The 27,059-nt window shown below is 40.6% G+C and overlaps 1 long non-coding RNA gene and 2 pseudogenes across 1 annotated transcript in view; 1 reads left to right on the forward strand and 2 right to left on the reverse strand.

The window, feature by feature from the left end:
• Nucleotides 1-241: 241 nt before the first annotated feature.
• Nucleotides 242-652, reverse strand: LOC118551407 (NADH dehydrogenase [ubiquinone] 1 alpha subcomplex subunit 13 pseudogene; annotated as a pseudogene).
• A 12,509-nt stretch (nucleotides 653-13,161) lies between these two features.
• The window catches only part of LOC118551401 (uncharacterized), a 67,642-nt gene continuing 53,744 nt past the window's right edge, over nucleotides 13,162-27,059 (forward strand). Inside the window, exons 1-3 of the long non-coding RNA XR_013444806.1 lie at nucleotides 13,162-13,371; nucleotides 13,839-13,993; nucleotides 26,219-26,308. This is a non-coding gene — a long non-coding RNA (uncharacterized LOC118551401). The remainder of the gene's footprint in view (nucleotides 13,372-13,838; nucleotides 13,994-26,218; nucleotides 26,309-27,059) is intronic.
• LOC118551400 (large ribosomal subunit protein eL33 pseudogene) lies at nucleotides 22,807-23,181 on the reverse strand (annotated as a pseudogene).

Raw genomic sequence — 27,059 nt, forward strand, 5'->3', positions numbered from 1 at the left:
TTTCTTCAGTGGGTTCTTTAGGGTCAACCTTAATTCTCTAACTATAGCTGGCCATACCTGATTAAATGAATATCATTCTCAAATATGGTATTTCAGGCAAGGCCTTAGTTGCATAACCAAAGTTTCTAATTATATCCTGTTAAAAAGGAGCATGCATTTTTTTTTTGGCTGGTCTCCAGAGCATTTATTCTTTCCCAGTAGGGAGGGTGCAGGGGTCCAGTGGTCTGAGGGGTCCAGGTCCCTACATGTACCACATGAAGCCATGGTTGGCATTGAGTATCTCCTTGTTCATGCCCAGCCCATGAGCTCACCCATCATGGGGGGTCACCCAGTTCACTGTGTGAACACAGACTCACCCACCTTCCAGTCAGGCATGTCCTTCATGATGATGGCCTCCTTCTCCAGGTTCTCCAGAAGCATCTTCAGGACCCTCCCATCCTTCTCTACTTGCAACAGAGGCCTCCAAGTCCTCAATCTGCAGTCACCTGCCTTCATGGTTCCACTTCATCCTGCTCTAGTATCCTAAGAGCAGTGTCCCAATGCCCACAGCAAACATCCTGTCACCCAACAGGTTCTACTTGTAGTCGATGGGGCCAGAGCCCCCCCCCCCCACTGGCGGGGGCATGTCCTATTTCATCTTCATTGCTACCATGCTCCAAGGAGCACACACTATTACTGAATCTGTGCAAATCATTATATTGCAATTAAAAGTAAGAAGACCCAATTAAAGTTTGTAAATTCTACAGAGGGTTGGGGGTCAGTGAGAAAAAAAGTCATTTACAAATGTTTTATTTCAATTTACAAATGCAAGATGTAGTAAATTATTAAAGGTTATAGATAGTGTCAGAAAGATGTAGGGCCACATTATATATCCAGAACATAGATGAAAACAGTATCAACAATATTCCAAACAAAAACTACAAGCGTCCCTCATCAGGTCATTCAGTCCTATATAATTAACTCTTGTTCTGCTGGATCTTGGGTTAGTAGTCTCATGGACCCACCTGCTTCTGAACTAAAAAAGCATTCTGGAAATCAGGACTCAGTCCATTGGTATGGTTTAAGTTGCTGAAACAAAGACTTCAGAAGTCCATATCCACAAATGTACTCTTTCAAGTCTCAGTAGGCTAAAATAGTCCTTTTTGGGGAAACAGCTCCTTTCTAGCACCACAATAACTTTGCATGTATCCACATCGGCCATGTAGGCTAAGACTCAAACCTCAGCTCATCTGAGTCATGGAAGAATGCATTTTATTGGTTTTCCAGAGCATGAGAGCATGGAAGCCTTCTGAGAAGCTGTTACCACAGCATTTCTCACTTGCCTTCTTCTCTAGCAGGAGGTTATCCTAAGAGTTTCTTGTTGCCTCCTGGATTCTGATGAGGTGTGAGTCTTTCTGCCTCTCTCTTTTGAGGTACAGCTATAGGCTATAAAACTGTGGAGCTGCAGGACAGTATTGACTCCCCAGAAATAGGGTGTCCTATAATCCATGTTGCAGTCTTCTGGCCCCTTTTTGCGTTTTTTTCCCCGATACCAGGGACAAGAAGAACTGTTACCTTTGGCTACTCATCCTTTTAATGTCTATGTAAGTAACGCACTGTCTGAATCTTAAAAGGGCTCACTCATAGTTTTCTTTACTAGGCAAATTTTCATCCTCTTTGTGTTGAAATCGATTTCTGCCAAGCTCTGAAGCAGTCCTTTCCTGAAGACGTGAACTCTGGCCTGTAGCTGATTTCAGAGTCTTTGGGCAAGCATCAGAGTAAAAAAAAAACTATTTACAGATATGACATTTTGATTTATAATATATATTTGGTCTTCGTCTCTGTTCCTAGCACAGAGCTCCTAAAACCCTTGGAATCTCCTAAGTGAAGAGAGCGATAATAGTATCTTTTGTTATGTTAATGAGTCAATTTGGAAAGACCTGAGGTAACCTAAGGGTGGGCTGGTTGCTAGGGGTACCAATCTTGTGATTAGAGAGTTGGAACTTTCTGTCCCACCCTGCACCACCCTTTGGGGAAGGGAGAGGGACTGGAGATAAGTGTTCAATAACCATTGGCCAGGGGTTCCTGGCTGGCTCAGTCAGTAGGGCAAGAGATTCTTGATTTTGGGGTCGTGAATTTGAGCTCCACATTGTACGTAGAGATTGCTGAAAAAAAAACCTTAAAAAATAACCAATGGCTAGTGATTTAATCAATCGTGCTTACATAAAGAAGCCTCCATAAAAACCCAAAAAGATGGGGCCCAGAGCTGTTCTGGTTTGGTGAACACACGGAGATTTGGAGAGGGTGGTGCCCTTGGACATGGTAAGAAAGCTCTGCACCCTTTTCCCTATACCATCCCTTATGCATCTCTTCCATCTGGCGTTCCTGCGTTATATCCTTTTATAATAAACCAGTAATCTAGTAAGTACAATGAGTAGGTAAAATAAGTAAATAAAATGTTACTTTGGAGGTTGGAACCTCCAAATCTATAGCTTATTAGTCAGAGGCATAGGTGACAACCTGGACTTGAGATTGATGTCTGAAGTGGGGGGGGGGCTATCTACTCCAGGTAGATAGTGTCAGAATTGAATTGAAATGTAGGACACCCAGCTGGTGTTGGAGAATTGTTTCATGGTGTGGAAAAAACATGGGAATTGGAGTCGGAATTGAAGTACATGACAGAGGCTTAAAATGGCTGTGGTAATTCATTTTATTTATTTTTTAAAGATTTTATTTATTTATTTTAGAGAGAGTGCGAGTGGGGTGAGGGGCAGAGGGAGAGGGAGAGAGAGAATCCCAAGCAGACTCTGTGCTGAGTGAGGAGCCCAATGCAGGGCTCCATCCCAGGACCCTGAGATCAAGACCTGAGCCAAAACCAAGAGTCGGACGCTCAATCCACTGATTCACCCAGGTGCCCCTGTGGTTAATTTATTGATGGTAATTTTCTAAAGGGAAAAAGCTGAGGAGCTTATAACAAGAATAATATAATTGACAAGGAAATTTTGTTTCTGTGGCATACAAAACAATGATAACAAAGACAATTCACAAAGTTTTAGACAGAATGTGTTTAAGGACCATTATTATGCATATTTTCAATGAAGACAATGAATGTTACATCTGATTTGCAAAAAATAGATGAACATAATTTTTATAAAGGAACAAAAATCTCAAGATTTATAATAATCCAGGGCACCTGGGTGGCTCAGTAGGTTAAGTATCTGACTCTTGATTTCAGCTCAGGTCATGATCTCAGGGTTGTGAGATCAAGCCATGTCAGGCTCCGTGATGGGTGTGGAGCTTGCTTGGGATTCTCTCTCTCCCTCTCCCTCTGCCCCTCCCCCACACCTGCACTCCTGCTCGTGTGCATGTTCTCTCTCTCTCTCTCTCTCAAAAAAAAAGATATATAATAATCACAGGACATAACATACACAATATACCATGAATATACCAAGCATGCAGTAAGAATATACATCAAGGGGATGTCTAATAGATTCGGTAAGTCTAGAGTAGGTCCTAAACATCTATATTTTAATAAAAATTCATAGGTAAGTCTTTACATTCCTTACTATATGTGAGACCTGATGCTTAGTTCCTGAACCTGTTTTGAAAGCATAAACAGAACTATAGTTGTATTAGTTGCATTATTAACTTAGGTCCACATTTTGTTTTGTTCCCTACTTATGCTTTATGCACCTCTTAACCTCATGCACAACCAATCATTAATTTTGCCTTTTTTACCCCTAGTCCCTGTTTACCCACTGATCATAGAAACCTAGTGGGGACTGGACAGTAACATCTGTCTTGACGAATCTGATCGTACCAGGTCCCAAATATCACCTCATTGTCTGCAAGAATGCTTACTTCCAGATTGTTTCCAGGTCTTTCCCCACCCTCAAAGTTTCAAGAAACCCCTCTTCTCATGTATATAAGCTGTCCCTAGGCTCAAGGCAAGGCAGCTTTGGGAATGATCCCCTGCCTTCTCATTGGGCTGCCCTTCCGATAATAGTTTTCTTTACCTCAAAACCAGTGTCTCAAATATTGGCATACTGCACACTGGGTGTACAAACGAGTTTGAGTTTTGGTAACATATGTATGTGGGTTTACCTAGGTATCATTGTATAACTTGCAGTTTCCACCACATATTTTGTTTCTGAGATTCACCTACATTCTATTTTTGACTGGTATATTGTATTTCATTGTATGATTGTACCATGATTTATTTATCCAGAATAATCTGTTGATGGATGTTTGAGTTATTTTCAGATTTGTGCTTTTAAAAAGAGCGGTGTAAAGGCCTTTCCTGTACGGGCCTCCCTGGGCACACATGACAGTGATTCTGGGTCCATTTGAGGTGTCATCAGATAGGCACAATCTGCTAGATATGATCAAATTGCTCTGTAAATTGATGCAAGATTATAATCCAACAAATTGTGTATGAGAGTCCCCATTGCTCTGCATAGTCCATCTAAAGAGGAGGTGGAGTGCCTGGTTCCAAACACAGGACTTTGAATCAAGCACATGGGGATTATGATAGCATTTCTTTGTCTTAGTAGTTGTCTGGCCCTGGCACGTACTTAACCTCTCTGAGCCTCACTCTTATAATCTGTAAAAGGATATCCTGATACCAATCAGAATATCTAGAATGTATAGAAGAGACTGGCAGCACATGTTTCTTTCTTTCTCATTCCATCTTTTCCCCTCTTTTTTTTTTCTTTTTAAAGATTTTATTTATTTATTTGACAGAGAAATTGAGAGCACAAGCAGGGGAAGCTGCAGGCAGAGGGAGAAGCAGACTCCCCGCGGAGCAAGGAGCCTGATGTGGGGCTCGATCCCAGGACCCTGAGATCATGACCTGAGCCGAAGGCAGTCGCTTAACCGACTGAGCCACCCAGGCGCCCTATCATCTTTTCCCCTCTTTAAGAGAAATTTCATTTTCCTTAAGATTGTCACTATGTCTTAGAGAGAATTTTGAGAATGTTAAAAGAAGAAGGAAAACAGACACCCTCAGCTACATTATATAACAGATTTAGGGTCATTTCTGTGATAAAGAATGCTATAGAATGAGTTGTCTGTAGGAGTGGAGTCAGAGAAAAAGACTTAGTATTTTCTACTGAATGATTATGCCTTTGCTGTGGCCTTTTTGGGTCCAGTAGGTTCAGTTCAGGTGTATTCATGAGCTGGAGGCTGGGACCTTCTTGGAGCTCCAGAAAGATGAGGCATTTGGTGGCAATGGATCCACAGGGAGGGACCTGGGGCAAGAGTCAGAAGCGCTGTCTGAGTCTCAGTGCCTGAGCCTTCACCGTTGACAGGACCTTGTGTGAGTTATCGCCTCTCTTCCCTCCTCAGCTACCAAAGAGAATTGTACCAGGGGGCCAGGTCAAAGAGGGTATGGTACCTGGATTGAGTAACAACTATATTCCAGGCACTATGCCATCTGCTTTACTTGCATTTTTCCCTTTTTGTCAAGCACTTTTGCTCAAGCGGCCTTCATGGTGCAAAATCCAGCATCTTGTGAAAGAACAATATTGGGGATCTAATTCAGATGGTAAGGAGGTAAAGAAATCCTCTCTGAGAAATTACATTTAAAGGGTAACCTGAAGTGTGAGTAGGAGAGAGCTAGGGTGGGAGAGAATTCCAGGCGGGGAGGGGCAGCATGTGCAAAGGCCCTAGGGTGGGAAGTAGTTTGGCCCTTTTGGAATGGAGAGAGGCCAGTGTAGCAGAGTGAGTATGAGAGACGGAGTGGCCCCAGATAGGACTAGTAAGGAAGGCAGGGGCCAGAGCACACAGGGCCCTCTAGGCCATGGTCAGGAGTTTGCATTTTACCTGCAGAGCTCTGGCAAGGCACTGGAGAGTTTGGAACCAGGTGAGAGTCCACTTGCTTTTTGGTAGCCAGGAAGTTATTGGACTCTGAGAGTAGAAATACCATCCTTCCTTGCAAACAGAGCAGAGCAGCCATGAAGAGCAGGCTTGTGGATAGAGCCTGTGTTGCTGAGGTGACAGGACTGTGTCCTTGTTACTATGGAAACCTGATGTATGGCTAGTGACAGGCTGTGGGCTGGCAAGTGAGACTGCTGATTCTCCCACCCCTGTGAATGTATTGCATAAGGTAAAGAGGTCTGGGGGGCTGCTGATCCTTCATCAGTCTATAAGCCTTGCTAAGGGAGGACAGAGGTCACTGAGACACACAGCCCCCTTTCCTTGTCTGGGTCGGAAACACCTAGAAATTCCTTTTTCAAAAAAAGATTTATTTATTTATTTATTTGAGAGAGAGAGAGAGGTGGGGAGGGGCAGAAGGAGAGGGAGAGAGAGAATTCCCAAGCAGATTCCCTGCTGAGTGTGGAGCCCCAAGTGGGGTTCAGTCCCATGACCCTGAGATCATGACCTGACCTGAAATCAAGAGTTGGACGCTCAACCGTCTGAGCCACCTAGGTGCACCTGAAACACCTAGAAATTCTTATGTTCATGACAAGAGACCCATATTCCTTTACGACATTTTTTCTATTATAATAATAATACTCAGGCACAGTTCCTGATCATTTGATGTTCTTTAAAAGATACTATTATTATTCACTCAGGGCATAACATTTTCCCTTAATGAACTGTAATTCAGAAGGAATATAGACCACATTTATTTAAATTTTAGCTGTATCCACTGAACATTGTATTTTTTGCATTTTTTTCTATCATAAACTATGTGAAGCTAGTTATCATTCCTACATTAATTTTAGTGGAACAAAGAGTTAGACAAATATGTTTTAAGTGTATTTTGAATATCATTTTTATACTTCTCCTCAGTACCCTTACTGCCTATCAGAATACCTTCCACATATGCTATTTCATAATGGATTATAAATAGAAATAATTTATGTGCTGTTTAAAATGCCTCATAGCCACAGTGAAAGTCTCTTACCTGACCAGTATTCCTCCATCCTGTTTCCCAGAGGTAGTCACTGCTATCATTTGATTTTACTTGGTATTCATTTTTCTATGCATACTGAAATATACATACATGAATAGATACATTGCTCTTTTCATCAATTGATTTATTTTTCAGATATGAAGTTGGAATCACAGAATTAACACTGATCTACTTATGTTCTTCATTTAACAAATGACTATTTTTTTAAAGATTTTATTTATCTTTTTGACAGACAAAGAAACAGTGAGAGAGGGAACACAAGCAGGGGGAGTGGGAGAGGGAGAAGCAGGCTTCCCACCAAGCAGGGAGCCCGATGCGGGGCTCGATCCCAGGACTCTGGGATCATGACCTGAGCTGAAGGCAGATACTTAACGACTGAGCCACACAGGTGCCCCACAAGTGACTATTAAAATTATTTTCATTAAGTTATGATTTAGAAGAAAATTCACTCCTTTTTGTATACAGTTCCATTAGTCTTGAAAAATACATACAGTTGTGTAACCATCACTACAATCAAGATATACAAGAGTTCCATCTTGTCAAAAAATTCCCGTTCCCTTTGTAGTCACCCATTCTCCCCATCCCAACCCTGACAACAAACAATTTGTTTTCTGACCCTGAAATTTTGATAGCTGTAGGTTTTCATTTTGTCTTTTCATTTAAATTATGTTCCATATATTTTTTTATTTTTCTTGAGACTTACTATTTGACCCATGAATTAATTAGATATGCGTTGTTTCCAAGTTTTTGGAGATTTTCCTGTGATCTTTCTACTACTGATTTCGAGAATTTCATTTCATTATTGTCAGATAACACATTCTGTTTAATTTCAATTCTTTAAATTTGTTAAGGTTTGTTTTATGATCCAGGATATAGTCAATCTTGTTGAATGTTCCATGTGCATTTGAAAAGAGTGTGTATTCTGGGTGCCTGGGTGGCTCAGTCGTTAAGCGTCTGCCTTCGGCTCAGGTCATGATCCCAGAATCCTGGGATCCAGCCCCGCATCGGGCTCCCTGCTTGGCAGGAAGCCTGCTTCTCCCTCTCCCACTCCCCCTGCTTGTATTCCTGCTTTTGGTCTCTCTCTCTGTCAAATAAATAAATAAAAATCTTAAAAAAAAAAAAGAGTGTGTATTCTGCTGTTTTGGGGTGTTCTATAAATGTCAGTTAGATCCAGTTGGTTGATGGCGGTATTCAGTTCATCTATAATCTTGCTGATGTTTTGCCTACTAATTCGGAGAGAGGAATGTTGAAGACGCCAATTATAATTGTGGATGTGTTTATTCTATCACTTTTGCTGCATGTATTTTGAGATTGTTGTTAGATATAATACAGTACACATTTAAAATTATTATATCTTCTTGGTGAATTGACTGACCCTCTTTGTCTCTGGTAATTGTGTATGCTTTCAAGTCTAAATTGTCTGATAACGTAGATGCTCCTGCTTTCTTTTGATCGATGTTTGCATGGTATATTTTCATTCATCCTCTTACTTTTAAGCTACCTGTATCATTATATTTGAAAAGAGTTGCTTGTAGACAGCATATAGTTGGGTCTTCTTTATTTTGTTCTTTAAATCCATTCTGACAGTCTCAGTCATTTGGTTATGTATTTAGACCATTGACAAATAATGTAATTATTGATGTTTCAATTTAGATCTATTACATTTCTATTTTTTTGTCCTCTTTGTTTTTCATTATCCTGTTTCCTCTTTCTTGCCTTTTGCCTTATTTGAATGCTTTTTAGTATTGTGATGTTGAATATATCTTTGTATAACATTTTTGCGGATGTTCTATGGATTACAAACTACCTACTTAATTTCTCATAATCTATTTAGAATCAATACTTTACCACTTCAACTGATAATAGAAACCTCACCTTAATGGTCCCCTTACCCTCCCCCTTTATGCTATATTAGCTTTATTTATTATATCTACACTGAAATCTACACAGTTATCAATTATACCTACGTTATTGAAAACTCCCGTCAATGTTATATTTTGCTGTGTTTTTCTAATATTTACCATGTTTTTTGAAGCCCACAGAGCAGTATCTCCACATTCACTTCCTCCCAAGATCTCCAAGAGACCCAAATTGGGGTAGTAAGCAGTGGGAATGAAGACTTGCCTTTCACAGTGGTTTAAAATTCACAATAATATCTGGGACTCCTGGGTGGCTCAGAAGGTTAAGCATCTGCCTTAGGCTCAGGTCATGATCCCAGGGTCCCGAGATAGAGTCCCACGTTGGGCTCCCTGCTGAGCAGGGAGCCTGCTTCTCCCTCTCTCTCTGCCTGCTGTTCTCTCTCTCTCTCTCTCTCAAATAAATAAATAAAACCTTTTAAAAAAACAAATAAAATTCACAATAAGAGTATAATTTAAAAGTAACAGAGGTCGTTATTAATAAGTTAAACAACACTTTGGGCAGCATCAAATGTCAGTGCCCAGAGAGATTAGAGCATTCAGAGCCTTGGCAGCTTCAGGACACAATGGGGAAAATTTTAGAGTAATTCCAGGTTCCACTACCGAACAGGCTTTCAGAGCAGTTTCCCCGATTTACTTAACCTCTCCTAACTTCTTATCATGATCTGAATTACAGGATTAAATTGGTAACTTGAATAAGTGTTAAGATTAAAGGAGAAACTACAGGGTGCCTGGCTGGCTCAGTCTTGATCTTGGGGTCTTGAGTTCAAGCCCCCCATTGGGTGTAGAGCCTACTTAAAAAAAAAAGATTAAAGGAGATTACAATTTAGAATACCACTTGTTTACATTAATTTTATAAACATTAATTTCGTACCCTCCATATCCTCTTTCCCAGAGAAAACACCTGTTCTGACTGATCCTTTTCTATTTATCATCTTAAAAACCAACAACAATCCACATAGCCAATTCTCTTGATCTTTGGTGCAGGATTTCATTTCTATAATCATCATCATCATCATCATCATCACCATCACCGTTACCATCGTTGTCACCACCAAGAGTGATTGTTGAGTGACTACCCATTGGGAAGTTTAAATGACCTGTCCCTAACTCCTGGTGGCCCATCAGATACATAAAAGGTCACTGTGTATATGAAGTGTTCGTCAACCTTCTTTCATTATCGCCCCCCTCAAGGAGTCTTTTCAGACATTTTCTTGCTGAATCACCTGCAACCCCACTCCCCAGTGGAATATGACATTTTTAAGACCACAAATGTAGTTTATCTGTTTGTATACTGTGGTCCCTTGAAGGTTCACAGACCATTGTAATATCTATGAAAATTCTACCCCCAAGAACCAATCTTGAGCCCCTTGGGGGGCAATGTCACCTCTGTTGAGAATGCATGATATATTGTAATTAGGAGAAAAGCTGGAATCCCATTCTTTCTTCATCTATCTCTGGATCCATACTAGAAAAATCTATCACATCTAGATGCCCAGCCTTGATGGACCATCCACAGAGTCACACCCTGTGTTTATGGAGCACAGCTTGTGTACCTACTCCTGAAAAGACCTGTAGACCTCCAACCTCTTCCCTCTCTGAGAGAATACTTCCTTCTCCGTGTCCTCACAGGCCTTTTCCTCCCTACAAGGTACAAGCAGCCCAATCATTTCCATAAATTTAACTTTTCACAAAGGATGAAAGAAACACAGGCTTCAGACAGCTTCTGCTTCCAGTCCCCTCACCAACCTCCCCTGAAGCAGGGGAAAGAGGCACCAAGCCTGGCTCCCTGCAGCAAGGAGGTAAACACCAGGAGAACAGAGATTAACCACCTCAACAGAATGTGTCCTGATACCTTTGCTAAAACTTGCCACCAGCGACTAACAGTGCCCAGACTGCCAGGTCCCATCCCTGACTCTGGCAGTGGGCATGGGGAACAATCTCTTTGTCATCTGTGTCTGTGCTTAGGAGCCTGTGCTTTGGAATAACATACATCTATGAAGAGAGAATAGTGATACCTCACTAGCAGGGCTATTGTGAGATTAAATCCCACCACTAACATGAAGAACCTGGATCTTGGCCCCTCAAAACAGTCTGTTCCATAAATAGTAACTATCTTTCCTCTTTGAAACAGGGAATTGGTCCTGACCTTCCCTGTCACCCAAGGCCCCTTAACCAGATTGTACCTCAGAATCACTTTGGGGATCCTTTTCTAAACCCTCACACGAATTTCCCTTGTTGGTAAAAATAAGACTTCTGTATTAAGGCCGTTCAAATCATTAAGTCATAGTAATATGGGCCTCAGAAAATGAATATGTTCATTTGACATAGGCTCCTCTCCTAGGGTTGCCAGATTTAGCAAATAATGTACAGGATGCCCAGTTGAACTTGAATTTCTGGTAAACAAAGTGACATTGCATGTGAAATACTTACACAAAAATTATTTGTTAGTTATCTATAATTCAAATTTAACTTGGTGTCCTGATTTTATCTGGCAACCGTGCACAAGTAAGACTCTGCGGAGGAGAACCAAGGTGCCCCAGTGAACAGCCCCAGCTGAATCCCCAGCAACAATGAACACCAATGGCCCACGTGAGTGATTGGATGTCCCAGCTGAGTGGAGCCTCCGGATGACTGCAGCCCCGGGTGACAAATATCACATAGAGCAGAAAACAACCTAGCCCACAGAATCCTGAGGGATAAAAATTGGCTATTGGTGGTGTTTGTTAAACAGAAATGGATATCCAAAACGTGCTTTTGGTGAACTCTCTCTTTTTTTTTTTTTTTGTGGTCTATAATCATTGGATATGACAGGGATTTGGTTATTCTTGAAAGTTTGGTAGGACTTAGTTATAATTTTGGCTATGGTTAGTGTGTGAGTTTAAGTGTGGGTATAGATTTTGAACATTTCCTCAATTCCTTCTTGAAGGGATTTCCAACAAAAATTTTCATGATGTATGATTGTCATCCTATTCTTGGAATTTAGAAATTTATTCCAATCCCCTTCTACAAGAAGAGATTCCCCTGCAATCATGCTTGTCAAGGAAATGATAGGGTAATGCTTCAAGCTGCTCCCTGAGACACATGGAGAACCATATCCTCAGAAGGTGGCTTGGTGAGTACGTAATTAGAACAAGGACTATTTAATCATCTCAAGAAGTTTTCTCAAAGAAACTGTCCTGAAATACTTTTTCCTGCTACAGAGAGAGCCTCGCAAGGAAGCCACTCTTCTTGAATACACATAGAACTCCTTCATCAGACAGCAGATACATATGCATTGCAGTCCTTGCCCTTTCCGACTGTCCTTGTGCAGCACTGCTGGATAGTAATGTTTGCCCAGTTCTGGGGTTCATTAATAGGAAGCCTAATTCCCTTGTGGCAAATCTAAGCCACATTCTCCAATATCATCTTTATAAAAAATAAAGTAGATATACTTTTATCCTTATTATTTTTATCACATTTTCAGGTGGTTTAGAACCCAGATATGGAGAAGGGGTGTATTTTGGAGATCCCTTAAAGGCCCAAACATTTTGGAACAAGACCATAGGAACACTTGGGGAGACAAGACACAGAAAAGGGGAGAAGAGCTGGGAGTCTATTTTTAGACCCATCCTTGAGGGCAGAGGAAAATATGTGCTCCATAAGGGCAGCTTGCTACAAGAGTTTTGAAGGGAGAGGGCTTGGGCTGTGCAACCCATTTGTCCTTCCAACCTCATTAATCAGGTAAGTGATTCTCTTGAGACGGAAGCAAGTGTGTTTGGTTATAGATGTCCCTACACCTGGAAGAAAATATGGGAAATGGAGGATAAGAATTCTCCAGGAAAAACAATGCATGGTACAACTGACTAGGTGTCTGCCTACTAACTGACTATAATAGTTTAGGCCCGCCTCCCTGAAATTACTGAGATTTCTGAAATGACATTATTTGCATATGTATCTAGATCATTCAGTCACATTATTATAGACAATCTTTCAGTTTTCTGCCACAGATGGCTAACGGCTTAGCGTGGCCCTGATTTTCATGTTTACCCTCCAAGGTCTAGCTTATCTTCAAGAACCCTAGGATATCTCCCTGGGGTTCTGTGTACTGATAATATTCCCCCAGTGTTTCTTCAAAAGAAGCAAAATTCCTGAAGACAGGGACATGCTTTGTTCCATCAACAAGGGGAGAGTTCCACGAATTGTTCGAGACCAAGTCTGGTGCCTCTAATTACTATGCTTTCTCACGTGACGACCTGAAGAGTCAGGCGCTAGCTTGCAGCTATGGGCGAGGGGCGGAGGAGTGTGTAGAACCAGGCAGATGCGGAGGACTAGCCCACGCTTCGCGGTTGCCATAGAAACCTGACGTCAATATGGCGACCGTGACGACTTTTTAATAGAGACGGACGTGCCCTCGATAGAACAACAGGATTCCGCCTTCAGGTGTTTGGGGCTCTGCTGAAAGTGTGGGTCCTCGCGCTGGGGGCTGAACCGCCCTGAGGTGTGAGCAGACAAAGGGATCCAGATCCAAGCTGATTCTTTCCCGCGTTGGGAGTCGGTGCCATGGCTGTCTCGTAGGTAAAACCATTGGGATCTCGCCCGGCCCCAGTTAGTGTGGGTTCTGCTCGAGGGGGTGTCCTGTAGATGCTTTCCTTTAAAGACAGGGGCGCAGGAGGTAAGACAAATAACGACCCTGAGCCCCAGCTTTCCCGTCTGTAAAATGGGAATGAGAAAGCTTCACCCACAGGATCGCTGAGAACAGTGATACACATGAGCAAGCCCATGGCCCGGTGGTTACTGTGGGATCATGAATGTCTGTATGAATTAAGGCCACTTCTCACTCCTTTTCACCTTTGATGTTGGAGGATAAACTAGGAAAGGAGGAGAAAAAGGCTCTGTGAGAAGCCTATTAAAACGTGGTGGTTACGATCACGATGCAGTTTGTATCAGTGTCATTGCCACTAACCCAGTGCCTGGCATGGTGCTGAGCACATACTTAGGCCAGTAAATCATAGTGATTGCTGGATCTGTCTCTCCCTGTGCAGCTCTTCATGCAACTCATATCAGGTGCTTGAAGAAGGCAGGTTCTGAGGATCTGTGTCCTGATGGCTGCTGAAGCTTCTACTCCAGATTCAAGGGCAGCAGTCCTCAGGAGACCCCAACACTTCACTCTCCTGGTGGAAATTGATGCCTGGCTCAAGTGAGTGCATAGATCTGAACAAAAGCATGCTGTGGAATAGCTCTTGTGAGGTTCACAAACTAGTCTAAAAATAGAGAGCTATTTTGATCTCATCATGGCAGAAGAGGTTTAACAGGTGGAATTTTATTCCTTCAGTGTCTACAGGCTGTGTAGTAACTCCTGAGGTTCATCTTAGAGAAGCCTTTTTTTTTTTGCTGAAAAATAATTGTCTAGTTGGTGAAGGAAGTTGCTCTTTTTTTTCAAAAATTTTTTAAAGATTTTACTTATGTATTTGACAGAGAGAGCGAGCACAAGCAGGGGGAGTGGGAGAAGCAGGCTTCCTGTGGAGCAGGGAGCCCAATGCAGGGCTCGATTCCAGGACCCTGGGATCATGACCTGAGCCCAAGGCAGACGCTTAACGAATGAGCCACCCAGGCACCCCTTTTTTCAAATTTTTATTTAAATTCTAGTTGTTAACATATAGTGTATTATTGATTTCAGGAATAGAATTTAGAATTTAATTCATCACTTAGATACAACACCCAGTGCTCATCACAAGTGCGCTCCTTAATATCCTTCACCCATATAGCCCGTCCCCCAACCACCTCCCTCCAACAACCCTCAGTTTGTTCTCTATCATTAAGAGTCTCTTATGGTTTGCTTCCCTCTCTTTTTTTCCCTTCCCCTACGCTCATCTCTTTTGTTTCTTAAATTCCACATATGAGTGAAATCATATGGTATTTGTCTTTCTCTCACTGACTTATTTTGCTTAGCATAAGACACGGTAGCTCCATCCATGTCATTGCAAATGGCAAGATTTCATTCTTTTTGATGGCTGAGCAATATTCCATTGTATGTACGTGCCACATTTTCTTTATCCGTTCATCAGTTGATGGACACTTGGTTTCTTTCCATAGTTTGGCTATTGTTGATAATGCTGCTATAAACATTGGGGTGCATGTACCCCTTCGAATCAGTATTTTTGTAGCCTTTGGATAAATACCTAGTAGTGCTATTGCTGGATCTCAGGGTTAGTTCGATTTTTAACATCTTCAGGAACCTCCATACTGTTTTCCAGAGTTTGCATTCCCACCAACAGTGTAAGAGGGTTCCCCTTTCTCTGCATCCTCACCAACATCTGTTGTTTCCTGTGTTGTTAATTTTAGCCATTCTGACTGATGTGAAGTGATAGCTCATTGTAGTTTTGAGTTGCATTTTCCTGATGATGAGTGATGTTGAGCATCTTTTCATGTGTGTGTTGGCCATCTGGATGTCTTCTTTGGAAAAATGTTTATTCATGTCTTTTGCCCATTTCTTAACTGGATTATTTGTTTTTTGGGTATTGAATTTGATAAGTTCTTTATAGATTTTGGATACTAACCCTTTATCCAATATGTCATTTGCAAATATCTTCTTCCATTCTGCAGGCTGCTTTTTAGTTTTGTTGATTGTTTCCTTCACTTTAGCTTTTTATCTTGATGAAGTCCTATTAGTTCATTTTTGCTCTTGTTTCCCTTGACTCTGGAGATGTGTCTAGTAAGAAGTTGCTACAGCCAAAGTCAAAGAGGTTGCTGCCTGTGTCCTCCTCTAGGATTTTGATAATTTTCTGTCTTACATTTAGGTCTTTCATCCATTTTGAACTTATTTTTGTGCATGGTGTAAGAAAGTGGTCTAGTTTCATTCTTCTGCATATAGCTGTCCAGTTTTCCCAACAGCTTTTGTTGAAGAGATTTTTTCCATTGGATATTCTTTCTTGCTTTGTCAAAGATTAGTTGACCATATAGTTATAGGTCGAAGTTGATCTTTAACATGCATTTGCAATAAATATAAACATATTTTTCTCATCATATAAATAATAATTGGTAATTCCCATGTACCTCATAGATGGGTGTGGAAATGTGCAGTTGTTAGATCTTCATAGCAATTTGACATTGTAATATAGACTTTTTTCCCCCGGTGGCTATAGTTTTTTTCCCATTATGTAATGACATTTTTTAATGGGCCAGAAGCCAGAAATTTTCCAGGTGTTTAAAATGTCAGTGACTAGAACATAATATTTTATTTTTGTGTGTGTGTTTTGTTTTGTTTTTGAGAGAGAGAGTGCAAACGGGGGAGGGGCAAGAGGGAGAGAAAGAATCTTAAGCAGACTCCACCCCTAGGACGGAGCCTGACATGGGGCTCAATCTCATGACCCTGAGATCATGACCTGAGCCGAAATCAAGAGTTGTATGCTTAACAGACCGAGCCACCCAGGTGACCCTGTTTTGTTTTTTAAGTAGGCTCCAAACCCAATGGTGGGGCTTGAACTCACCACCCTAAGATCAAGAGTTGCATGCTCCACCAACTGAGCCAGCCGGGAGCCCCTAGAAATTAATATTTTAAAAATTATTTGTTACCCTAGAGTTTGCCCTATTATAATGATATGCAGCCATGCCACGTTCCCTAAAATAACCCGTTACTCTTAGATATCATTATGATCTTTATTTTTTTTTAAAGATTTTATTTATTTATTTGACAGAGAGATACACAGCGAGAGAGGGAACACAAGCAGGGGGAGTGGGAGTGGGAGAGGGAGAAGCAGGCTTCCCGCCGAGCAGGGAGCCCAATGTGGGGCTCGATCCCAGGACCCCGGGACCATGACCTGAGGCGAAGGCAGACACCCAATGACTGAGCCACCAGGCGCCCCGATCATTCTCCTAATATATACTCTTTTCTGTATTTTGGGAGGAAATGGACATCAACTTTCCCTAAATATTTGGATATATTTCATTGGAAGTGATTATTTCTCTTTTGGTTCTATGTACCATGGACCAATTTGACAAGACATAGTGTGGATCTGTTAATACTGTAAGAACATAATGGTGGGACTCTTTCATCTAATTAATTGCATCACAGAATTATGAATATATAAATATTCTACAAATACTTAATTCAGGTATGATTAACATGCAATATACTATACATATTTAAAATTTTTGCTTTAATAAGTTTTAATATGTATGTACCTGTAAATCCAATACTACAGTCAAGATAATGAACATATCCATCACCTTAAAAAGTTTCTTCATACCCCATTGTAGTGCCCCATCCATCTCTCTCCAGTATTTCTGTCCTTGTTACTCTACCCCATTCCCGGACAGCCACTGATCTTCTGTCACTATGGATTAATTTTTTTCCCTATAATTTTATATGAATGGAATCATATATTGTGTATTCTTTTTTGCCAATCTTCTTTCCTTCAACCAAATTATTTCTAGATTTATCCATTTGTTACATGTGTTAATATTTCCTTCTTTTTTAAAAGGTTATGTATTTTTCCTGTTTTCATAGCTGAAAACTTCAGATCTTATATAAAGAAAGTGCAAAGTTAAAAAAGAAAATGTGTAGAGAATACCCCCATCCCACCCCCCATTAAAGGCAAACAATGGCACTTTGCTCTTGCTTAATCCTTCTTTTTTGTTGCCTAATATTCTGCTTTATGGATATACCACAATTTGTTCTATCTGTTGACCTGGTAATGGATATTTGGATTATTTTCAGTCTTATAAATAAAGCTGCTATGAATATTTGGGTATAAGTCTTTGCTTGGACATATGTTTTCTTTCTCTAATACTGAGGTGTATTTACTTAAAGAATTTGTAAAATTAACTTTGTAGGAGTGCTAAACTGTTTTTCCAACATGGTTGCACAATGTTTCATTGTCACCAGCAGTGTATGAGAGTTCCATCCTCCACAACTCTGTCAGGACTTGGTATGGTCACTGTTTTTATTTTAGCCATTCTCAGAGGGATGTAGTGGGATTACATTTCCCTAATGACTAATGATGTTCAGCATCTTTTCATTTGCTCATTTGACATTTGTATTCCTTCTTTGGTGGAGCATTTTTTCAAATCTTTTGCCCACTTATTTACTGGAGTGTCTGTTTTCTTTCTTTCTTTCTTTCTTTCTTTTTTTTTAAAGATCTTATTTATTTATTTTTCAGAGAGAGAGAGAGACAACATACAAGCAGGGGGAGTGGCAGGCAGAGGGAGAAGCAGGCTTCCTGCTGAGCAAGGAGCCCAATGCGGGACTCAATCCCAGGACCCTGGTATCATGACCTGAGCCAAAGGAAGACACTTAACCGACTGAGCCACCCAGGTGTCCCTGGCGTGTCTGTTTTCTTATTGATTTTGCAAGGTTTTTTATTCTGGACACAAGTCCTTTATAGATATAAGATTTGCAAATATTTCCTTGCAGTCAGAAGCTTGTCTTTTAATTCTCTCAACAGTGTCTTTGAAAGAACAGAAGTTTTTAATTTTGAGGATTTCTAGTTTTTAATTTTTCATTTATGGTTTTGATTTTGCTTTTGATGTCATATCTAGGAAATCTTCACCTAACCTAAGGCCACAAGAATTTTTTCTTGTGTTTTCTTCTAGAAGTTTTATAGTTTTACCTCTTGTACTTTTGTTAGTGATTCATTTTGAGTTGATGTTTGCATATGGTACAATATATGGATCACCATTTATGTTTGTGTATATGGATACATACTTGTCCCAGAACCATTTGTTGAAAAGACTGTCCTTTCTTCACTGAATTGCCTTTGTAGGTTTGTTGAAAACCAGTTATCTATATATGTGTGGGTATTTGTGGACTCTTCATTTTGTTCCTTTGATATACATTTCTACCTTTGTCCCAATATTACACTATATTGATTACTGGAGATTCATAATGAATCTAGAAATAAGGTAGTGCTTATTTTCCAACTTTCTTCTTTTTCAAAGTTATTTTCATAGTCTAGGCCCTTTGCATTTCCACATGAGTTTTAGAAAAAGCCTGTCAATTTCTTCTAAAAAAAAGTATGCTAGGATTTTTTTAGAATTGCATCAAATCTATAGATCACCATGGGGAGAATAGACATCTTTTTTTTTATAAAGATTTTATGTATTTATTTGACAGAGACACAGCGAGAGAGGGAACACAAGCAGGGGGAGTGGGAGAGGGAGAAGCAGGCTTCCCGTGGAGCAGGGAGCCCAATGTGGGGCTCGATCCCAGGACCCTGGGATCATGACCTGAGCTGAAGGCAGACGCTTAATGACTGAGCCACCCAGGTGCCCCAAGAATAGACATCTTAATGATACTGAGTCTTCTGACCCTTGAAGATGGTATGTCCCTCCTTTATTTAGGCCTTGTTTAATTTGTCTCAGCAATGTTTTACACTGTTCAGAGTATAGTCCTTACACATCTTTGGACATAGCTGTGCTACATAGATTACCTCTGTGTAGTTCATACTTTCTGATGCTGTTGTCAGTGGCAGTATATTTTAAACAAATTTTGCCTATCCCCTCATCCCTCTCCCCTCTGGCAACTACCAGTTTTTTTCCTCTGTATTTATGGGTCTGTTTCTGCTTCTTTTGTTTGTTTGGTCATTTGTTTTGTTTTTTTATATTCCACATATAAGTGAAATCATTTGGCATTTGTCTTTCTCTGACTTATTTCGCTTAGCATAATATTCTGTAGGTCCATCCGTGTTTTGACAAATGGCGAGATCTCATTCTTTTTTATGGCCAAGTAATATTCCATTGAGTGTGTGTTTGTGTGTGTTTCTGTATACCACATCTTCTTTATCCATTCATCTATCAATGGATACTTAGGTTGCTTTCATATCTTGGCTATTGTAAAGAATGCTGCAGTAAACATAGGGATGCATATCTTTTCGAATTAGTATTTTCATTTGGGGGTATAAATACCCAGTAGTGGAATTCCTGGATTGTATGGCAGTTCTGTTTTTAATTTTTTGAGGAGCCTCCTTACAATTTTCCACAGTGGCTGCACCAATTTACATTCTGACCAACAGTGCACAAAGGTTCCCTTTTCTCCAGATCCTTGTCAGCGCTTGTTATTTCTTGTCTTTTTGATACGAGGCATTCTGATGGATGTGAGGTGATACTGCGTTGTGGTTTTGATTTGCATTTCCCTGATGATTAATGACTTTAAGTATCTTTTGATGTGTCTGTTGGCCATCTGTATGTCTTCTTTGGAAAAATGTCTTTTCAGGTCCTCTGCCTGTTTTTTAATTGAATTATGTGTTTTTGTTTTTGTTTGGTTGGTTTTTTTTTGCTGTTGAGTTGTATAAGTTCTTATATATATTTTGGATATCAACCCCGTATCAGATATATTATTTGCAAATATCTCCTTCCATTCAGTAGGTTGTCTCAATGGTAATTTTTTTAAAAGATTTTATTTATTCATTTGAGAGAGTGAGAGAGAGAGCGCAAGAAAGCACAAGCCAGAGGGAGGAGCAGAGGGAGAGGAAGAAGCAGACTCCCCACTGAGCAGGGAGCCAAACGCGGGGGGGCTTGCTGTCAGGACCCCAGGATCATGATGATGTGAGCCTAAGGCAGGTGCTTAACTGACTGAGCCACCCAGGTGCCCCTCAATGGTAATATATTTTTTAAAGACTTTATTTATTTATCTGTCAGAGAGAGAAAGAGAGCACAAGCAGAGGGAGAGGCAGGCTCCCCGCTGAGCAAGGAGCCTGATGTAGGACTCGATCCCAGGACCCTGGGATCATGACCTGAGCCGAAGGCAGATGCTTAACGGACTGAGCCACCCAGGCGCCCCAGTGGTAATATTTTTATTATACTTTTCAAGTATTATATTTTCACTGCACTGTCAGTATTCAAATGTTGCCAGGAATCTTTTCAGTTGAAAGCACAAGTTACTCTGGGATGGAAAGGATACTTGATGCTTAGCACCTGTATTAGCCAGGGTTATCCAGAGGAACAGAACGAATAGCATATTTATATATAGACAGAGATTTATTTTAAGGAATTGACTCATGAGATTGTGGAGGTTTGGCAGGTCCAAAATCTGATAGGGGAGGTTGGCAGGCTGGAGACTCCGGAATGAGTTACAGTTGGAGTCTGAAGGCTGTCGGCTAGAGAAACATGAGATGCTGATGTTGTGGATAAATTCCAAAGACAAGTCTCCTGGCAGAATTCCCTCTGGCTCAGGGGAGATCAGCCCTTTATGCTATTCAGGCCTTCAAGTGATTGAATGAGGACCACCCACCTTATGGCTGGCTGCTTTACTGAAAGACTACCCATTTAAATGTATATCTCATTCAAAAGTTGTCTTACAGAAACAACCTGAATGATGTTTGATCAAATATTTGGTCACAGTGGCCCTGCGAAGTTGATGCATAAAATTTATCACCACAATATTCATTTGCCTAGCTTTCCATATTAGCTTTTAGATATTACTGACAAAGTACTTAATCTAGGGAGAAAAATGTTCCAGAGAAAATTCTATAGGTCATCTCCAGAAAAATAGTCACTAAAATGAAATAGATAAGTAACATTCAGCCTTATATGTGTGGTTAAAATTGAATTGTGGTGTTTTCCTTCTTTATCCCCAAATAAATCCACCTCGATGAATTCCTGGGATCTTGGGTGGTAAGAAAAAGAGGGAGAGCATATGTATAACTCTGTGTATGTGTGTGCACGTGCGCATGTGTGCGTGTGCATGTGTGTATGTGTGTATTGTTGAAGCTGGAAGGAGTATTTCTTGTGAGGAATATGTGTGGTGAGTTACTGTGAGTTATGTCAGTCCTCCTCAGTTCCTAGCACATGTTAGGAGACAAATCAGGATGGTTGCTATATGCTTTTTCCCAGGTTTCCTTGGCCAGCATGGTTACCATGGTGACTCAATGACTGCTGTGGGACTTGATACAGCCTGAAAATCCATTTATGATTCTTGCTTGAATCACTCATTACTATGATCGTTATGAAGTGTTGCTTTTATAATTCTGTCATTCCTTCTAGATTTATTAATTGATGTTCAAATGTTAGGTAGAGCTTCCCACTCTCCCCTACGGTTTATTTATTTGTTCATCCATTTATTTAACTACTATGACTCATAGATTCCTATTTTGCTGAAAGGGTTACCACCTAACATTATAATTATTTATTTTGTTCATCACATTGTCACAGAATTGGCCAGTGTTTGCCCCTTCAGGTTGGCTTCTGTGTCCATTTGTCACCTCCCTAGAATTCTTTGAGCATGGACTTTGGTCTGTGAGCTTGAATATCTCCCAGTCTGTAGAAAGGAAGTAATGATGTCCCTCAGAGCATTGCTTAGAGGATTTAAAGTAAAAAAGTCTGAAAATAACAACGTACAGCATGGGACATCTAGTAGGCCCTCAAAATGTTAGTTCCTCTTCCCAATTTTGCCTCCTTCATTCTGTCAAGGCAGTGTTTCTGACATGAACATCATAGCATGAGTACCGGAGACAATACTTGGACATGGAGCAGCAAGCAGGGATGAGCCCACATTTCCATGATGTGAGAGCTTCGGTGTCACTGCTGTGTGCGGGAGGGGGCTGTGGGATGGAGCTGGGGAAGAGGCACAGCATCATTGGACAGCTTCCAGTGACCTGAGTGGGGACAGGCAAGCACATGCTCACCCATTGCCCCTGTGTTTCATGTGCTCTCCCTTTCTCTCACTTTCCTCTCTATTCCATGTGCTGTCTGTCAGGTGTTGTCGGCCTGATCCACCCATTATTAAATTTCCAATCCACTTTTTAACTCGGGTTTTTTGTAGCTTCTTAAAGGTAATTGCCTAGATTTACATTTCTTTAACAGCTGTAAGGAGTGATGTTTTAATTCTATAATTTCTTCATTTATTAGTTAGAATTCTTCTATGAAACAAACTTCCTCTCAACAACTACATGGTTACACTGAGGTATGGTCCACACAGAAGGGAAGGATGAACGCTTATTTCTTTTTCACTACTTCCACATTTTTTTTTTACAAGAGAACAAATGTATGCCTTTATTTATTTACTTTTCATTAAGTTTAAATCCTTGAGAAGTACAGCATCACACAGATTCTGTGGCCAATGGCTTTAGCAGGAAGGTTGCTTTGGAATTTGGCACGAACCATGCCACTGTTCCGATGAGCACGAGTTACTTTTCCCCAGATTACTCTGGTTTTGTTTGGTTTGCCACCAGGAGTCACTGTGTTGTTCTTTGCTTTGTACACATAAGCACATCTCTTGCCTAGATAGAATTCCGTTTCATCTTGAGCATAAACATCTTCGATTTTAAGAGCTGTGTGTTCCCTCTGGTCCTGGAGACCCTGCTTATAGCCAGCAAAAATGGCCTTGGACCACAGCCTTCCAGACATTATTTGGCGTTTTAGGAGTCCTGTTCCCAGCAGGCCTCCACAGGCTCCAAGATGGCAGAAAGAGCTATTTCCACTTTTTAGAATAAAGAGTTGTTTCGCTTGGATCCTCCAAAGTTGAACTATGAGTTTGTTTTGTGTGTTGTTTTTCTTTAAGTGTGTCATCATGAGCTCTAGATGTTTATATACTTGAGGTTGTGATCTATTGCAGCCATTAATGTTTTTGATGTTCAATTGGTCTATCTTAGGCCTGTGGGAGTCCATTTGGGTTGGCTTTTGTGTCTTTGATATCCTTTCTGGCATGAGCTGTTTGGTCCAGGTCATCTGGTACAATCCCTACTCAGCCCTGGAATCAGCTATTTCTTCAAGGAAGCCTGGTTCTTTTAGGGGGAAATATTTTTTTAGAGGATTCAGTCTGGGAACTAGAGATGCTCATTGCTACTGTGTTGGTCACTGTTGATTGTCCTTTCTACTACCTGGAGCCTGTAAATATGTATTATATTTTTTATGGGAATATACATCATCTCCTATCCTGGGCTTATAGGTTCCTCTGTCACCTTATAGGTAATAATTTTTATCAGTTGTGTTTTAACCTTCCAATTTTAAAACATACAGTAATTTACAATATATATATTAGTTTTCTCCCCTGTTCATTTGTAAAAGGTGGCATGTTCTACACCAGTGCTCTGTAATAAAAATTTCTGCAGAAATGAAAATGTTCTGTATCTGTGCTATCCAACTTGGTAGTCACTAGCTACATGTGGGTGTTCGGCATCTAAAATGTGGCTACTGCAACTGAGGAACTGAATTTTTGATTTCATTTAATATAACTAATTTAAATTTAGGGGCGCCTGGATGGCTCAGTTGGTTAAATGTCCAACTCTTGGTTTTGGCTCAGGTCATGATCTCAGGGTCCTGGGACCAAACCCTGGGTCCAGTGGGGAGTCTGCTTTCCCTCTCTCTCCCTCTGCCCCTCCCCCTGCTCTTGCTCTTTCTCTCTAAAATAAATAAATCTTAAAAAGATAAATTTAAATGGTTCTGTGTGTCTATGACTATCATATTGGACAGAAGCAGCTCTATACATTTTTCTGTACCTTGCTTTTTTCACTGAACAATATAGTCAAAGCAGTACAGAGAGGGAGTCCTCATTGCTTTTCTTTTTTTTTCTCATTGCTTTTTAAGCTGCATAGTACACCAGGATGTAGATGTGCCATAGCTTATTCATCCAACCCCCTATTGGTGGACAGCTGTCTTGTTTCTAGTTTTCTGCTGTTATGAAGTTTTCTTTAAGGAATGACCTTGTACTTACACCTTTTCATTTTTTGTATTATTGCTTTAGGATAGATTATTAAAAGAGAGATTACTGGTTCCAAGAGGAAATACATATGTAATTTTATTAGATAGCATCAAATCCCATCCACAGGGTTTGAACCATTTCATATTACCTTCAGTGATGCATGGGAATGCTGATTTCTTCACAGACTGACTGGTGAGAAGAAGTAGTTATTTTTTTCTTTGAATGTCTTATTATGAGTTAGGCTGAGCAATTTTTACATCTTTAAGGCACTTTTTTTTTTTTGGTGAAACACATGTTTGTATGTATTGCCCCTTTTTCTTTCCTGGTGTTTTTTGGGAGTATTTTTGTCTTCATTTTTTTTCATAACTCTATATATTATGGATATAACCATTTGTGATGTAAGTTGTAAATATTTTTCCCAATTTGTAATTTTTCATTTTGCTTTGCTTTTTTTTTGGATTTTGCCATGTAATTTTTAAATGAAATTAAATACATAACTCTTTCCCTAATTGCTTCTAGATTTTTAGGCATAGCTGAAAAGTTTCCTCCGCCTCCAGGTTATAGAGGGATTCCAGTGAGTGTGCTTCTGTGGACAGGAGAGAGATGAGAGAAGTGAACCATATTGGGGTGTCAGGCATAGGAGGAACAGTTGGGGAGGTGACCATATTGTGAGAAATCTGTGAAAACCATGTCATTAAGTCAGGAGAATTAGATGCTGGTCAGGATCCTGGTCTTGGGCTTGTCTTGAGAACTCAGTCTCTCTTCTTTCTCCTGTGGATGTGAGTCCAGACCCACACAACTGGGAGATGAGGTCTTTTATGAAGCGGAAATTCCATGTCACCTTAGATGGATCCCTCACAGGTCTAAATGAGAGGACCACCCTCCTAGTGATAAGGAGAAACACAAAATCATTTCCAAAATCTTCCACATAACTTGGCCACAGACTAAAGAGAAAGTAAAACCTTTAGTTTACAACCATGAGAGAACCAAGACTGAAACCACACAATTGTTACCTTGTCCTTCACTCTCTTTCTGGGAATAAGGTCTCCTCAGGAGAAGGTCATAGCCTCTTAGTGCTATTCAAGATGATGGAGGTGTGTGTTACAAGTTGCCTTTTCCCAGGGTATAGCATCTCTCTGCTCAACCACCTTATTTCCTGCTTAGATGCTGGGTTTTCATCTTGACTCAGGGTCAGGGTTGGGCTAAAGTTGCTTGTAATGGAGTCTGTTAGGGTCATACCTCACGATCCCTGGGTTTGACACTAATATTCACCTTGTGGCCTGTGGATATTTCTAGATCTCCAGTCTAGATATCAAGAGAGGGAAGATGTGGATCCAGATGTGGAATTGGATGGACAGTGTCTGTCACACAGCAGACATCTGATTCACATTTAGTAAGCATGAGATGTAGATATAAAGGCATGAGTAGGATATAAAATGATGCATATGTCCTTTCATCGTTTTTATATAAATGTTTTTCGAGGAGCATTGGGATCACAACACAGTTACTGATTTTGTAATCTGCTGTGAAGGAAACATCTATGTTTCTGTTTCTAAAAATTATGTCTTTTCATTGGGAAAAAATAAGCTGTAGAAAATGAAGAAAGATGCTTCTAAGTAGATGCATGTGATCCTGTAGTTGGTCATCTGTAGAATGGGCAAGTTGGTACTTACCTCACAGAGCTGCTGTGAGGAGAAATGAAGAAACCAACAGGAAGTATCTGATATGTAATACTGTAAAACTTTGACACATATATATATCATCTCTCCTGTGTTCTCTCCCCAACAGAGGAGATGACTTTACCATGAACAACTCATAGAGCCCACTGGGATTTGAAGGAGCATGGAAGCAAATATATATGTTACAAGTATATATCCGGTATGTATTCTCTTTCAGAGCTTCTAAAATAGACACACCCATTTTCTCACTTTACATGCTATAGGAGCTCTAACAGAATTGGCAGATAGGATATTATTTTCAGGCATTTTTTAAAAAAAATCAGCTTTGTTTAGTCTTAGAGTTCCCAGGGTCCAGCTAGCCCAAAACATTGTCAGGTGTCTCCTGAACCTGAAACATCTTCCTTTTTCCCAGGCCTAATTTTCTGGCTTTTATTCACACTGTTACTCATTTAGGCCTGTACATCTGGAACCTGATCTGGGCCATCCTGGTGAGAGATGACAGTGACTGCAGGGAGTTCATTTTCTTGTATCCAGACTAACATCCACATCCCTACGTTCATTGAGGGTTAGAGGTGTTTTAATCCACGTGTGTTGGTTGCCCTGGGCCCTGGGCTGAAGGAGCCTGTGACTAAACTTCCCCCTGAATCCCGCTGTTGAAGCATCTCCCTTCTGGAAGCTGTGGGCTGAGAGCACTGAGCAATCTCCTGCTCCCTCCCAAATTCCCTCCACTGTAGGTTCCCTGCTTAGCTAAGTGGGAGGTTTGACCCATGAGCCTGCTTTCAGTTCAAGGGGCTTTATTTAGAGAGAAGAGAAAGAAGCATGCTGTGAAACTACTTTCCTCTCATGACCTTTACTAAGTCCTGGGGAATGGAGACATTGGAGGACTTCTCCAGCGTAAGATTTATTTGAGCAGCATGCTTGCCCTTCCCCTAGGCATCTGCGGTGTCCCT

The sequence above is a fragment of the Halichoerus grypus genome, chromosome X (assembly GCF_964656455.1).
Source record: "Halichoerus grypus chromosome X, mHalGry1.hap1.1, whole genome shotgun sequence".
NCBI classification, from domain to species: domain Eukaryota; kingdom Metazoa; phylum Chordata; class Mammalia; order Carnivora; family Phocidae; genus Halichoerus; species Halichoerus grypus.